The sequence below is a fragment of the Gopherus evgoodei genome, chromosome 8 (assembly GCF_007399415.2).
Source record: "Gopherus evgoodei ecotype Sinaloan lineage chromosome 8, rGopEvg1_v1.p, whole genome shotgun sequence".
Classification (NCBI taxonomy): Eukaryota; Metazoa; Chordata; order Testudines; family Testudinidae; genus Gopherus; species Gopherus evgoodei.
Genome location: NC_044329.1, coordinates 113225842 through 113239429, shown reverse-complemented (window position 1 = coordinate 113239429; position 13588 = coordinate 113225842). Strand labels below are relative to the sequence as shown.

The window sequence follows — 13588 nt, the reverse complement described above, 5'->3', positions numbered from 1 at the left end:
GCTGGGAGGGAAGGGGGTTCTCCCTCAAGGAGCCAAGGACCTGCCCTCAGGCAGGAGCCTAGTGATTTATTCCCCACCACCACCACCCCAGCGGCCAAGCTGGGCGCCATGCTGGGAGTAGTCTCCTTCTCCTAGCTAGCAGCGTGGGCCAGACCCTGGAGCAGCACTGGGGAAGACAGCCCACCAGTGCAAAGGCAGGTGTCCTAGGGCTTGATCCCACACAAAGCCCCCAATGTTCCCCCAGGACAGGGCAGGCCCCACAAAGCCCTCAGTGTTCCCCCAAGGGCAGGGCCCCACAAAGTGCACAGTGTCGCCGCAAGGGCAGGGCCCCCCCAAAGCCCCCCAGTGTTCACCCCACGGCAGGGCCCCACAAAGCCCCCAGTGTTCCCCCAAGGGCAGGGCCCCCCAAAGTGCACAGTGTTGCCGCAAGGGCAGGGCCCCCCCAAAGCCCCCTGGTGTTCACCCCAGGGCAGGGCCCCACAAAGCCCCCAGTGTTCCCCCCAGGGCAGGGCCCCCTAAAGCCCCCCCGGTGTTCCCCCCAGGGCAGGGCCCCTTAAAGCCCCCCAGTGTTCCCCCCCCAGGGCAGGGCAGGGCAGGGCCCCATAAAGCCCCCTGGTGTTCCCCCCCAGAGCAGGGCAGGGCCCCACAAAGCCTCTCGTACTCCCCCTAGGGCAGGGCTCGCTGAAGGCTGGGGGGCCCAGGACAGCACCATGGCAAGGCTTTGGGATGCCATCCTCACAAGCACAAGGGGGGCCACAGGGGCTGGAACTAGGGGTACTGGGGCTCATATCCAGGGTCCATAGTTAGGTTCAAAGGCTCTCAGCCCCCCACTATACACATTATTGCAGCCCCCCTGGAGCCGTGTTAGGGGGCAGCTGGCTCCCAGCGGCAGGGCAGTGTAGGGGAAGGGGTGCTCTGACTTGGTCCTCATGCTCCTTCACAGCCCTCACCACCCCTGCATGTTAAGGGGATTCCCAGCTCCCCTCCCCTAGGCGTCAGTGCGCTTCTGGGGCAAGGGGGGCAGGGCTGGCACCTGGCAATGGGGGCCAGGTGAGGCTCACACAAAGGTATTCTGGAGAACGAGGACTTCAGCTAGAAGCTGGAGCCTGGACAACGGGTCTGAGGGATCGAGAGAGGACAGCCTACCCTGGGGTAGCGGATGCTCGCTGGGGCTGGATGGGGATGGAGGATGAAGGGAGGACACAGTCTGCCCTGGGGGTAGCAGGGGCTCACTGGGGCTGGATGGGGATGGAGGGATGGAGGATGAAGGGAGGACACAGTCTACCCTGGGGGTAGCAGGGGCTCACTGGGGCTGGATGGGGATGGAGGGATGGAGGATCAAGGGAGGACACAGTCTGCCCTGGGGGTAGCGGGGGCTCACTGGGGCTGGCCCCTCATCCTCTCATCAGTGATTTTGAAGTTCCTTGTCCAAGGCCACAGATAGCAATGAAAACAAAACCCATCTTCTGAGCCTTTGCTCTGCTCACTAGACCCCACTGCCTTCCCAGAGCCAAGCATGGAACCCAGGAGTCCTGGCCCCCAGCCTCCCCCACACTCTACCCACAAGACCCCTCCCTCTCATGCACATGGGGCTGCACAGTTCCCCAGTAGCCCCCTTGCCCCCAGAGCCTGCTCCTGCTCTCAGACCACGACAGCACCCACAGAACACAAGGCTCCCTGTGGGTCACTCACACGCACAGAGAGGGTCCGGGCCTGGGGCTGCCGCTCAGCCCCTCCGCCCCGGGAAGAAGGACAGGGCTGCAGGACGCCGTCTGTTCACCCCAGCTGCCCAGGCTGCCTGCAGCTGCCCTGCCCAGCCACGTGCTCTCAGGGCAGCTCGGGGGGCAGCAGCTAGTTCCCCTGGGTGAAGAGAGCAGCTGGCAGGGCAGGGCAGGGAGCCCCCTTTCCCCCAGTACATCCCCTCAGCCTCTTTCCCTGCCAGGCCAAGAAGCCCGACCCTGGGGGCCTCATGGGGATGTTGCTCAGCACCCCGCCCCTACCCCTAACAAGGGAGCAGGACAGGCCACGGGGACGAGGCTTAGTTCGCAAAGGAGATGAGCCTAGAGCTGTGGGGGAGACTGCAGGCTCATGGGGCGCAGAACGGGCTCTCTCCCTTCAGTCAGTACTGTCCCCCCAATACCCCACAGCTGGGGGGTCCAGTCAGGGTTCCCTCCCCTCCGTCAGTGCTTCCCCCCAATACACCAGAGCTGGGAGGTCCCAGTCACGGTTCTCCCCCCTCGGTCAGTGCTTCCCTCTAATATTCCACAGCTGAGGGGTCAAGTCAGGGGTTCCCTCCCCTCAGTCAGTGCTGCCCCCCAATAGCCCAGAGCTGGAGGGTCCCAGTCAGGGGTTCTCTCCCTTCAGTCACTGCTGCCCCCCCAATACCCCACAGCTGGGAGGTCCAAGTCAGGGGTTCCCTCCCCTCAGTCAGTGCTGCCCCCCAATACACCAGAGCTGGGGGGTCCCAGTCAGGGGTTCCCTCCCCTCAGTCAGTGCTTCCCCCCAATACACCAGAGCTGGGAGGTCCCAGTCACGGTTCTCCCCCCTCGGTCAGTGCTTCCCTCTAATATTCCACAGCTGAGGGGTCAAGTCAGGGGTTCCCTCCCCTCAGTCAGTGCTGCCCCCCAATACCCCAGAGCTGGAGGGTCCCAGTCAGGGGTTCCCTCCCCTCCATCAGTGCTTCCCCCCAATGCCCCACAGTTGGGGGTCCCAGTCAGGAGTTCTCTCCCCTCAGTCAGTGCTGCCCTCCCAATACCCCAGAGCTGGAGGGTCCCAGTCAGGGGTTCCCTCCCCTCAGTCAGTGCTGCCCCCCAATACCCCAGAGCTGGAGGGTCCCAGTCAGGGGTTCCCTCCCCTCCATCAGTGCTTCCCCCCAATGCCCCACAGTTGGGGGTCCCAGTTAGGAGTTCTCTCCCCTCAGTCAGTGCTGCCCTCCCAATACCCCAGAGCTGGAGGGTCCCAGTCAGGGGTTCCCTCCCCTCTGTCAGTGCTTCCCCCCCCAATACCCCACAGTTGGGGGTCCCAGTCAGGAGTTCTCTCCCCTCAGTCAGTGCTGCCCCCCAATACCCCAGAGCTGGAGGGTCCCAGTCAGGGGTTCCCTCCCCTCAGTCAGTGCTGCCCCCCAATACCCCAGAGCTGGAGGGTCCCAGTCAGGGGTTCCCTCCCCTCTGTCAGTGCTTCCCCCCCCCAATACCCCACAGTTGGGGGTCCCAGTCAGGAGTTCTCTCCCCTCAGTCAGTGCTGCCCCCCAATATCACAGAGCTGGAGGGTCTCAGTCAGGGGTTCCCTCCCCTCAGTCAGTGCTGCCCCCCAGCCCCAGTGCAGTGATGGGAGCGGGGGGGGGTTCAGTCATGGGGGCACACTCCCCTCAATCACTGCTGTCCCTTCCCACCCCAACCCCTGGTGAGGGGCAGCCTCTATGGCCTGCCTAGTGCTAACTGCCCAAAGCATGGGGTTCCCCACACAGCACCCCACAGCCCCCCCAAACGCTCAGCCAGGGAGCTTATCCCAAAGTCCTGCCTCTCTCCAGGCCACCCACTCCTCATCCCAGCCTCAGTTTCCCTCACTCCTTTCCTCAGGCCTCCCAGCCAGATTCACCAGCCATGCAGCCCCCACACTCCCCCAGCAGGACCACTCACCATAAGTGAGGGGGGGGGGCAGGGCAAGCCCAGACTTTAAAGGCCCCAAACTCCTCCCCTTTCCCAGCATGCTTTGCCATGCCTCCCCTTCCCCCACTCTGTTACCACCAGCCCCACATGTGCCAGCCCTGCGCCCCAGACCACGAGCATTGGGGAAGGGGAGCTCCGGCTGCTTCCCCCGCCCCCCAGGAGTCCCAACTGGGCAGCCAGGGACAGGGCCAGCTCCCTCCCTGGGCAGCTCAGGGGCAGGGGCTTGGGACAATCCGCCCACAGGGGAGAGGCTCAGATGGCACCGACCTGCCAGGGCTGATCCTAGGGCAAGGCCCAAGCCAGCTGTCCTGGGTGCAGAGTCTGTGGGGTGGCCTTGGGAGAAGGGGTCCCAGTACCGGCCAGCTTGTTCCAGGCCTCGGGCACCCTGAGGACGAGCGCAGCGCCCCAGCCCAGTCCCAAAAGGGCAGAGAGCCTGCGTGTGGTGGGCGTTGTTGGCAGAGGGGTGGGGCTGCAGGGTAATCGGCAGGCAGCCATCTCTCCCATGCAGCTGGGGGGCTACGGTGGCGTGTCGTCCTGGGCTGCACAGACCCCAGTCACCAGGAGTTCTTCTTCGAGTGATTGCTCACATCCATTCCAGTTAGGTGTGCACGCCGCGCGTGCACGTTCATCGGAAACTTTTACCCTAGCAGGTCCAGTGGGCCGGCAGGTGCCCCCCTAGAGTGGCGCCGCCATGGCACCTGATATATACCCCTGCCGGCCCACCCGCTCCTCAGTTCCTTCTTACCGCCGTGTCGGTCGTTGGAACTGTGGAGCGCGGCATAGCTGTCCTCCACGTCCCTAGCTCTCCTTGTTCTACAGTTGATAGTTAGTAGTTTAGTGTAGTTAGTTATATAGTTAATAGTGTAAATAATATTGTAGATATTTGTTAGCCGGTTTGGGCCGTAGCCCTTCCCGGCGGCCGGCACCGGGCTCATGCCTGGTTCGCCGGGCTTCAAGCAATGTGCGGCCTGTAAGAAGCCGATGCCGACCAGCGACCCTCACGACGTGTGTCTAAAGTGCCTGGGGGAATCGCACAGGTCGGACAAGTGCCGCATTTGCAAGGCTTTTAAGCCTAGAACAAAGAAGGAGAGAGACCAGAGACTTAGGACTCTCCTCATGGAAGCGGCACTCGACCCGGCAGCTTCGCAGGCTGTCATCTCGACACCGGCACCGGATCGCGCTGGCACTGGAAAGACTCCCCGGCACCGGCCTTCCCCGGCACCGGGTGCAGAAGCAAGACCCTCGAAGTCTGCAACTCCATCCAGGCAGACTCGAGTGGAGCGCCCGGCACTGACATCTGCCACGGCGCTACCGGCACCGTCGACTCTGGGCCCGGAGGGTCCGTCGAGTCTGGTCCCGCCGAGCTCCCCCATAAGATCTGGAGTTGAGCTGTTGGTCCCATCGACGCCAGAGACCTTCGCCTCGGCACGGGACCTCATTGCCCTGACTGAGTCAACTCAGCCTCCACCCCCGGTACCTCCGGTGCGGGTAGCGTCCAGGGGCAAACCTATGATGACAGCGCCGTCTCGGGACTCATGCTCGCTGTCGAGGTCCCGACACCACGGTCGCTCAAGATCCCTCCGCCGCTCGCAGTCCCGGCACCGCTCCCCTCGGCGGTACCAGTCGTACTCGCGGCACCAATCGGCCTCCAGATGGTCACGGTCTGGTTCCAGCCACCGATACCGGCACCGGGACTCTAGGAGCCAGTCCCGCCGTCGATCAGCGCACCGGTCGACCTCCCGGCACCGAGCTGGTGGCAGGTCCCGGTCCCAGTCGACCTCCCGACACTGCGTCGGTGGCAGGTCCCGGTCCCGATCCCGGCACTGAGGCAACGGCCGATACCGGTCCCGATCCCGGCACTGAGTCCAAGACAGACCCCGGTCCCGATCCTGGCACCGGTATGACTCCCGGTACCGGTCCCCGGCACCGAGAACATCTTCGGCGCCAGGACGCGGAGACTCTTACCAGCCGCGGTCAGCCCCTCCATGGCCTTCCAGACAGCCGTCGGTGTCATCGCAGGCGGACAGTGTATACGCGCTGGGCACTGACAGACAAGCAGCCCTTTTTCAAGACCCTCTGCAACAGGACCAGGGTCCGCAGCAGTGGGGGTTCTGGACACCCTGGGCGTACCATCAAGCCCAGGGCCCCCAACAGCTTCCTCCTAGGCCTGCAACAGCAGAGCACAGGGCACCAGAGGCGTCGTTGTCTCGCCCCCCTCCCTCCCCGGACGGGGAGGACGGGTCAAAGCAACAGGACCCTGATCTCCCTCCTGAGCCAGAGGCGAGGGCTGAGGCGGACCCCCCGCTGGACACTCTCTTGCCAGGGGTCTCCTCATCGTCTTCTCCCGATGAGGCGGTGGCTGGCACTTCCTCTAATAGCCCTCCTCCGCTAGATCTCAGGGCACATCAGGACCTCCTCAGGCGCGTAGCACAGAATCTGAGCTTGCAAGCTGAGGAGGTCTCTGAGATCGAGGACCCCGTCGTCAGCATCCTCTCCTCCGATGCTCCCACCAGGGTCGCCCTACCCTTCATTCGGACGATCCAGGCCAACGCCAATACGATCTGGCAATCGCCGGCGTCCATCCCCCCTACTGCACGGGGCGTCGAAAGGAAGTACATGGCCCCCTCCAAGGGCTATGAGTACCTCCATATTCACCCGACGCCATGTTCCCTGGTGGTACAGTCGGTGAACGAGAGGGAGCGTCACGGACAGGAAGCCCCAGCCCCCAAATCCAAGGAGGCCAGGCGTATGGACCTCCTCGGCCGCAAGGTTTATTCGGCTGGGGCCCTTCAGCTCAGGGTTTCCAATCAGCAAGCCCTTCTTAGCCGCTACGCATTTAACTCTTGGGTGGCAGAGGATAAGTTCAAAGAGCTGCTGCCACAAGAGGCGCGTCAAGAATTTGCAGCGATTCTTGATGAAGGCAAGAAGGTTGCACGAACCTCGTTGCAGGCCTCCTTGGACGCTGCAGACTCGGCTGCCCGTACCCTCGCCTTGGGGGTAACGATGCGCCGCATCTCCTGGCTTCAGGTTTCTGGCCTTCCACCAGAGCTCCAATACACCATCCAGGACCTCCCGTTCGAAGGCCAGGGCCTGTTCTCAGAGAAGACAGACCCCAGACTGAAAAGTCTTAAGGACAATCAGGTCATTATGCGCTCCCTTGCTATGCACACGCCTGGGACGCAATGCAGACCCTTCCGGCCGCAGCAACAGCAGCAGCGTCGGCCATACCCCCAGTTCCGCCAGCGGCAGGACCTTAATAGGCGCCGCGGCAGAAATGGCAGGCGCAGGCCGTCGGGCAATCAAGGGGGGCAAAACCAAAGCTCCTCTAAAGCCCCACCTGGACCCAAACCTTCGTTTTGAAGGTGCGCCCAAGGGCGTAATACCAGTATCCCCCATGGATCCTTCCCCCCCGTTTTCCAACCGCCTTTCGTTTTTCCTCCAGGCGTGGTCCCGGATAACATCCGACCGCTGGGTCCTACGCACGGTGCAGACGGGATACCGTCTGCAGTTTGTATCATTTCCTCTCTCCCGCCCCCCATCCTCGTCCCTCTTCAGGGACCCCTCTCATGAGCAATTCCTCCGCCAGGAGGTACAGACGCTCCTCAACAAAGGAGCTATAGAGGCGGTTCCGGAGAACGAGAAGGGCAAGGGGTTTTATTCCCGCTACTTTCTGATCCCCAAGGCCAAGGGAGGCCTCAGGCCTATCCTCAACCTGCGAGAGCTCAACAAATATCTAGTGAAGCTGAAGTTCCGCATGGTATCCCTGGGGACCATTATCCCATCCCTGGATCCGGGAGACTGGTATGCCGCCCTCGACATGCAGGACGCTTATTTTCATATTGCCATATGGCCACACCACAGACGTTTCCTTCGGTTCGTGGTCGGCCGCCTTCACTACCAATTTGCGGTCCTCCCATTTGGCCTTTCTACGGCTCCGAGGGTATTCACAAAATGCATGGCTGTCGTTGTGGCACATCTTCGGCGCAGTCACATTCACGTGTTCCCTTACCTCGACGATTGGTTAATTCGGGGCACGTCGGAGCTGCAGGTCTGCAGCCACGTCCGCAGGATCACCGGCCTGTTTGCTACCTTGGGCCTCATGAGCAACGTGGACAAGTCCACCCTGCTCCCCTCGCAGAGGGTGGAGTTCATTGGGGCCGTCCTGGACTCCACCATGGCCAGGGCCCTTCTGCCGTTGCCGAGGTTCCAGTCCTTGTCTGCGATCGTTCAGCGCTTGCTGGCAGCCCCCCTGACATCGATACGGACATGTCTAACCCTGTTAGGCCATATGGCATCCTGCACATTTGTGACCGGGTATGCACGGCTCCGCATGAGGCCCCTCCAGTCTTGGCTTATCGCATATTACCGGCCGGCAAGGCAGCCACTAGACATGCTGATCACAATCCCCCTGGGGGTGTTGGATTCTCTCAGTTGGTGGCTAGACCAGTCCGTCATGTGTGCGGGGCTCCCATTCCACCCGCCCCAGCCCTCGGTGTCCCTAACGACGGATGCCTCAGATCTCGGCTGGGGGGCCCACCTGGGAACCCTGAGGACACAGGGCCTGTGGTCCCCGCAGGAGGTGGAGCTACACATCAACATGCGGGAGTTGAGAGCGGTCCGCCTTGCTTGTCAAACGTTCTGTCACCAGCTTCAAGGTCGTTGTGTCGCGGTATTTACCGACAACACGACGACCACATACTATATCAACAAGCAGGGTGGCACCAGATCCTCTCCCCTATGTCACGAGGCGATGCAACTCTGGGACTTTTGTATAGCCCACTCCATTCACCTCACGGCTTCCTTCCTCTCTGGAGTACGGAACACGCTGGCGGACCGCCTGAGCAGATCCTTCCTCGCGCACGAATGGTCCCTCCGCCCGGACGTCGCCCTCTCGATTTTCCAGAGGTGGGGTTGTCCCCGCGTGGACCTCTTCGCGTCCAGGGGGAACAGGAAATGCCAGGCATTCTGCTCCTTTCAGGGCCAGGAACCCGGGTCTATAGCGGACGCCTTCCTTATTCCGTGGACGACCCACTTGTTCTACGCGTTCCCCCCGTTCCCGTTGCTCCACAGGGTCCTTCTGAAGGTGCGCAGGGACAGGGTCCGCGTGATCATGGTAGCCCCGGCGTCGCCCAGGCAACATTGGTACCCCATGTTGCTGGACCTGGCCATAGCCGACCCAGTTCCCCTGCCCCTTCACCCGGACCTGATCACCCAGGACCACGGAACTCTCTGTCACCCGGACCTCCAGTCGCTGCACCTAGCAGCGTGGCTCCTGCGTGGCTGACCAGTTCTGAGTTGCGCTGCTCCATCCCGGTACGTGAGGTACTCTTAGGCGGCAGGAAGCCTTCCACTAGAGCGATGTACTCGGCCAAGTGGAAGCGTTTCTCCTGTTGGTGCGTGGAGAAGGGTCTCCTCCCGATGGAAGTTTCGGTGGCCAATATTTTGGACTATATTTGGTCCCTTAAGCAACAGGGCCTGGCGATATCGTCCCTGTGGGTCCACCTGGCGGCTATCTCCACCTTTCACCCGGGTCGGGATGGCCGCTCCGTTTTCTCTCTCACCCGACGGTGACTAGATTCCTTAAGGGGCTGGAACGTCTATACCCTAACGTCCGACCCCCCGCCCCTACCTGGGATCTTAACCTGGTGTTGTCTCGGCTCATGGGGCCCCCCTTTGAGCCGTTAGCTACTTGCTCCCTACTCTATCTCTCTTGGAAGACTGCCTTTTTAGTAGCTATTACCTCAGCTAGACGGGTGTCGGAACTCCGGGCTCTCACGGTAGATCCCCCGTATACAGTCTTCCATAAAGATAAGGTACAGCTGAGACCGCACCCTGCCTTTCTCCCCAAGGTGGTCTCAGCCTTCCACGTCAACCAGGAGATCTTCCTCCCAGTTTTTTTCCCGAAACCTTATTCTTCACGCAGGGAGCAACAACTCCACTCGCTTGATGTCCGTCGGGCTCTCGCGTTTTATGTGGAGAGGACCAAACCGTTCCGCAAATCCCCCCAGCTTTTCGTGGCAGTAGCGGACCGCATTAAGGGGCTTCCCATTTCCTCGCAGAGGTTATCCTCGTGGGTAACGTCCTGTATCAGGACCTGCTATGACTTGGCTCACGTTCCTACGGGCTGTGTGACTGCGCATTCTACCAGGGCGCAGGCGTCGTCGCTGGCTTTCCTTGCCCGTGTGCCCATCCAGGAAATCTGTTGGGCAGCGACCTGGTCATCGGTCCACACCTTTGCTTCCCACTACGCCCTGGTACAGCAGTCGAGGGAGGATGCGGCCTTCGGATCTGCAGTGCTCCATGCCGCTACTTCTCACTCCGACCCCACCGCCTAGGTATGGCTTGGGATTCACCTAACTGGAATGGATGTGAGCAATCACTCGAAGAAGAAAAGACGGTTACTCACCTTTGTAACTGTTGTTCTTCGAGATGTGTTGCTCATATCCATTCCACACCCGCCCTCCTTCCCCACTGTCGGAGTAGCCGGCAAGAAGGAACTGAGGAGCGGGTGGGCCGGCAGGGGTATATATCGGGTGCCATGGCGGCACCACTCTAGGGGGCGACCTGCCGGCCCACTGGAGTTGCTAGGGTAAAAAGTTTTCCGACGAATGTGCACGCGCGGCGCGCACACCTACCTGGAATGGATGTGAGCAACACATCTCGAAGAACAACAGTTACAAAGGTGAGTAACCGTCTTTTCCCTTTGCAGTGACTCCATCCTGTGCCCATCCATCCCAATCACCAGCCATTCCCTGGAAGCTGTCACCTCAGATAAACTGCTGCCACCTTCCCCTCGGAGCAGGCTCCCACTCCCATTCGGGCTACATCGCAGGCTCTCCTGAAGAGCTGTGACCTGCCAGGCCCGCAGGAGGCCAGCCATGCACAGGGCCCCAGGTGAGTGGGGCGGGAGCGCTGCGGCACACCCTGGGCACTAGACAATCGATCTGAGACAGGACAGGCTTTTGTCCTCTTTAATGTTCCGCTCTAGTCTGCCTGGTGTCGCTGGGCCCCCCGTGCGGCAGGACAGAGCGCCTTGGAGACGTTCTTCACAGTAGTTAGTATCTCTCCTGGCTGGTGAGTTATAGTCACAGAGGTTCATGATGCAAATGCTCCAACATTACCATACGAGGCAGGATACGGATGCCGTAGGTGAGATTAATGCTGCCAGCAACTCGCCAGCATTCCATAAAGTGCCAATACTGAACCCTTCTGATAGCTCGAATACCTGGTTTACCCGTACTAGGCCATCGGTGAGCCAGCCTGGCTCCAGGTCCGGGCTGGTCAGTGTTCACTGGGCTCTGCTGGGGTGTGGACAGCAGCTCCCCCCCAGCTCCCCCACAGCATGGCAGTGCCATCTGCCCCCGGGGAACAGCACACACCACGGCCCCTCCCCGTGCCAGCTACACTCGTCACAGCGGCTTAATGGAGCCCATTTATATGCAAAATCTCCAGGAAAAAGCAGTAATTAATGAAGTTCCTTTCATTACCATTATGCAAATGTGATTAATTTCAGCTGTTATAAATATGCAAATATTACAATTATTATCTAATTGCCAGCGCGTGTAGGGGAGCAGGGGGAATGATGAATCACAGTCTTGGCCCTGGAGCTGCCAGGCTGGCACATGGCACATGGAACACACAGCAACAACAGCACCTGGTGCAGCCACTGTGTGCTGGCCGCAAGGGGCCTGAACACAGGAGAGGGGCAGGGCCTGCGGGGCATGAAGGCAGGACGCTGGGGTGAGCTTTCAGAGAGGGGAGCAAGAAGCACAGAGAAGTGACTTGCCTGAAGCCATGCAACAAGTCTGCAGAACAGGAAGCGAACCCAGGAGTCATGGCTGCCAGTGGGGTCTCCTCAGCACGAAGGCCATGAGCGCAGGTTCCACTCCAGTCCCCATGCATCTCTGCTGGGAGGGTTTTGGTAGGGTCAAGGCACCTAGGAAGGGAGGCACTGCCACCCTATGCAGAGCCCCAACAATACCCACCTCACCACCCTGCACCAGGGCCATGGGTGCTCCCGGATGGGAGGTGCAGGCTGGGGGGCCTTCTCACTCAGACTTGTGTGGCAGGCTCAGCAGAGCCGGCGCCAGGGAGGGGGACACACACCCGGATGGCAGGGCAGGCAGCTGCACCTCCCCCCCATCCCAGATGAAGGCGATTCTGTTTCTTCTGAACTTGCTGTGCCGCCTGGCCGCCCTGATGCTGGCCAGCGCAGCCCGGGGGCAGGGCCCTGCACCACACACTCCTCCCAGAAATTATTTATCTACAGAAAACATTTAGTCAGCAATTCCCTCCATAAAAGCCAGTTTCCAGCACAGGCCCATTGCTTGTGCCCTGGTGCACAGTGAGGACACAGCAGAGGAGGGATGCAGATGGGGGGACTGGCTGGCGATTGGGGGAGGGAGGAAGGGAACTTTCTGCATCTGGGCAAAACAAAATCTCTTTGGAAGCGTCTCCTCTGCGTTGAACCAGGGCTGCCCCCTGGCCACACGCAATGGGCTGTGTTTCTGAGCCACGCAGCCAGCTCCTGGCCACGCCAACCCATCACCACCCTGCTCCATGGAGCCCGACATCCCCAGCCTAGCACTGCGGCTCGGCTGCCAGCAGCATGTGAGGCGCTGGGGTCAGCACTGGTCCCCCAGGGTTCTGAGCCGCTCACAGTCACATCCCTACTCCCCCAGCCCCAGCTGTCTGTGCAAATGCCCATGTCGGCACAGAAGCACATACACATGTGTGCACACACATATGTAAGCATCCTGCCACACACACACCAAGACACACGTGCACATGCAGACAGATGCTGGGACATATGTGCATGCACAGACTGACGGATGTGCCCATGTACACACACACGTACAGAGACCCACAGACGCACAGAGCCAGGCCAAGCCACACAGAGACACACACACAGCCTGACAGCTGGGAGTGCCTGCGTCACAGGCGGCTCTTGCTGGAGAAACCCTTGGAGACTCGGCTTTCCCGTCACAACTCAGGCGGCCCCGGCTCAGGCCTGGGGCAGCTGCCAGCATGGGTCCAGGAGCATGCAGGTGGGCTGGCTGGTCTCAGGCTCACCCAGGGATGGGGCTGGCTCTGGGGGGCCTAGAGTAGCTGGACGCTGGCCGGGCAGCAGCTGAAAGCAGGTGGCAACGCCCCAGGAAGCTGGGTGATGGCCAGGGCCTTGGAAAGCTGAGGCTGCTCTGCCAGACTCCCTGCATGGCCAATTGCCCTACCTTGCCCCAGGAAGTGTGGGGGTAACGCCAGCCAGAGCACAGGGCAATCAGACACGGGCTGGGGGGTACCAAGGGACAGCGAGGAACGGGGCTGTACCCCTTTAAATCACTGGAGAGCCAGCTATCACCCTCTGGTCCAGAGCCCGGTGCCTCACGGCTGGGGCAGCTCGGCAGGGCAGCACCCTCCGCTGGCAGCTCTGCACAGAGCTCAAGGTGACTCCAGCATCTCCACAACTCGGGCCTTGTGATGGAGTAGGGACTGTCTGTGTAGGGGATGGGAGAGCAGGTGTGGGACTAGGACCTAAGGCTGTAAGCTGAGCCAGGGAGCAGGGAGGGGGGTCAGCACCTTTGCCCGGGAAGCTGGACAAAGGAGGGGGCCGGCTGGAGGGGGCTGAGTTTAGTTTCGGTTTTGGGCTGGGTGGTTGGAATTCAGGGGACGAAGCTTCCTGAACCCCAGCAGGACTCGATGGAGGGGTCCTGACTGTGCCTGCAAGCTCTGCTGTAACCTGCATTCCTGTTGTCCAATAAACTTTCTGTTTTACTGGCTGGCTAAGAGTCACTGTGGGTCCCAGGAAGAGGGGTGCAGGGCCGGACTCCCCCACACTCCGTGACAACTGGTGGTAACGCTGGGATATACTGCACCCCGTGGATGGCACTTCCTGCAGTAAGTGACTGGGGAGCAGTAAAACG

General features: G+C 61.1%; 1 long non-coding RNA gene across 1 annotated transcript; it reads left to right on the top strand.

Annotated features, from left to right (window-relative positions):
- Positions 1-8569: 8569 nt before the first annotated feature.
- Positions 8570-13283, top strand: LOC115656688. The gene is made up of 3 exons (XR_004001728.1): positions 8570-8581; positions 11725-11728; positions 13182-13283. It is a non-coding gene; the product is annotated as an uncharacterized LOC115656688 (long non-coding RNA).
- The last annotated feature ends 305 nt before the right edge of the window (positions 13284-13588 follow it).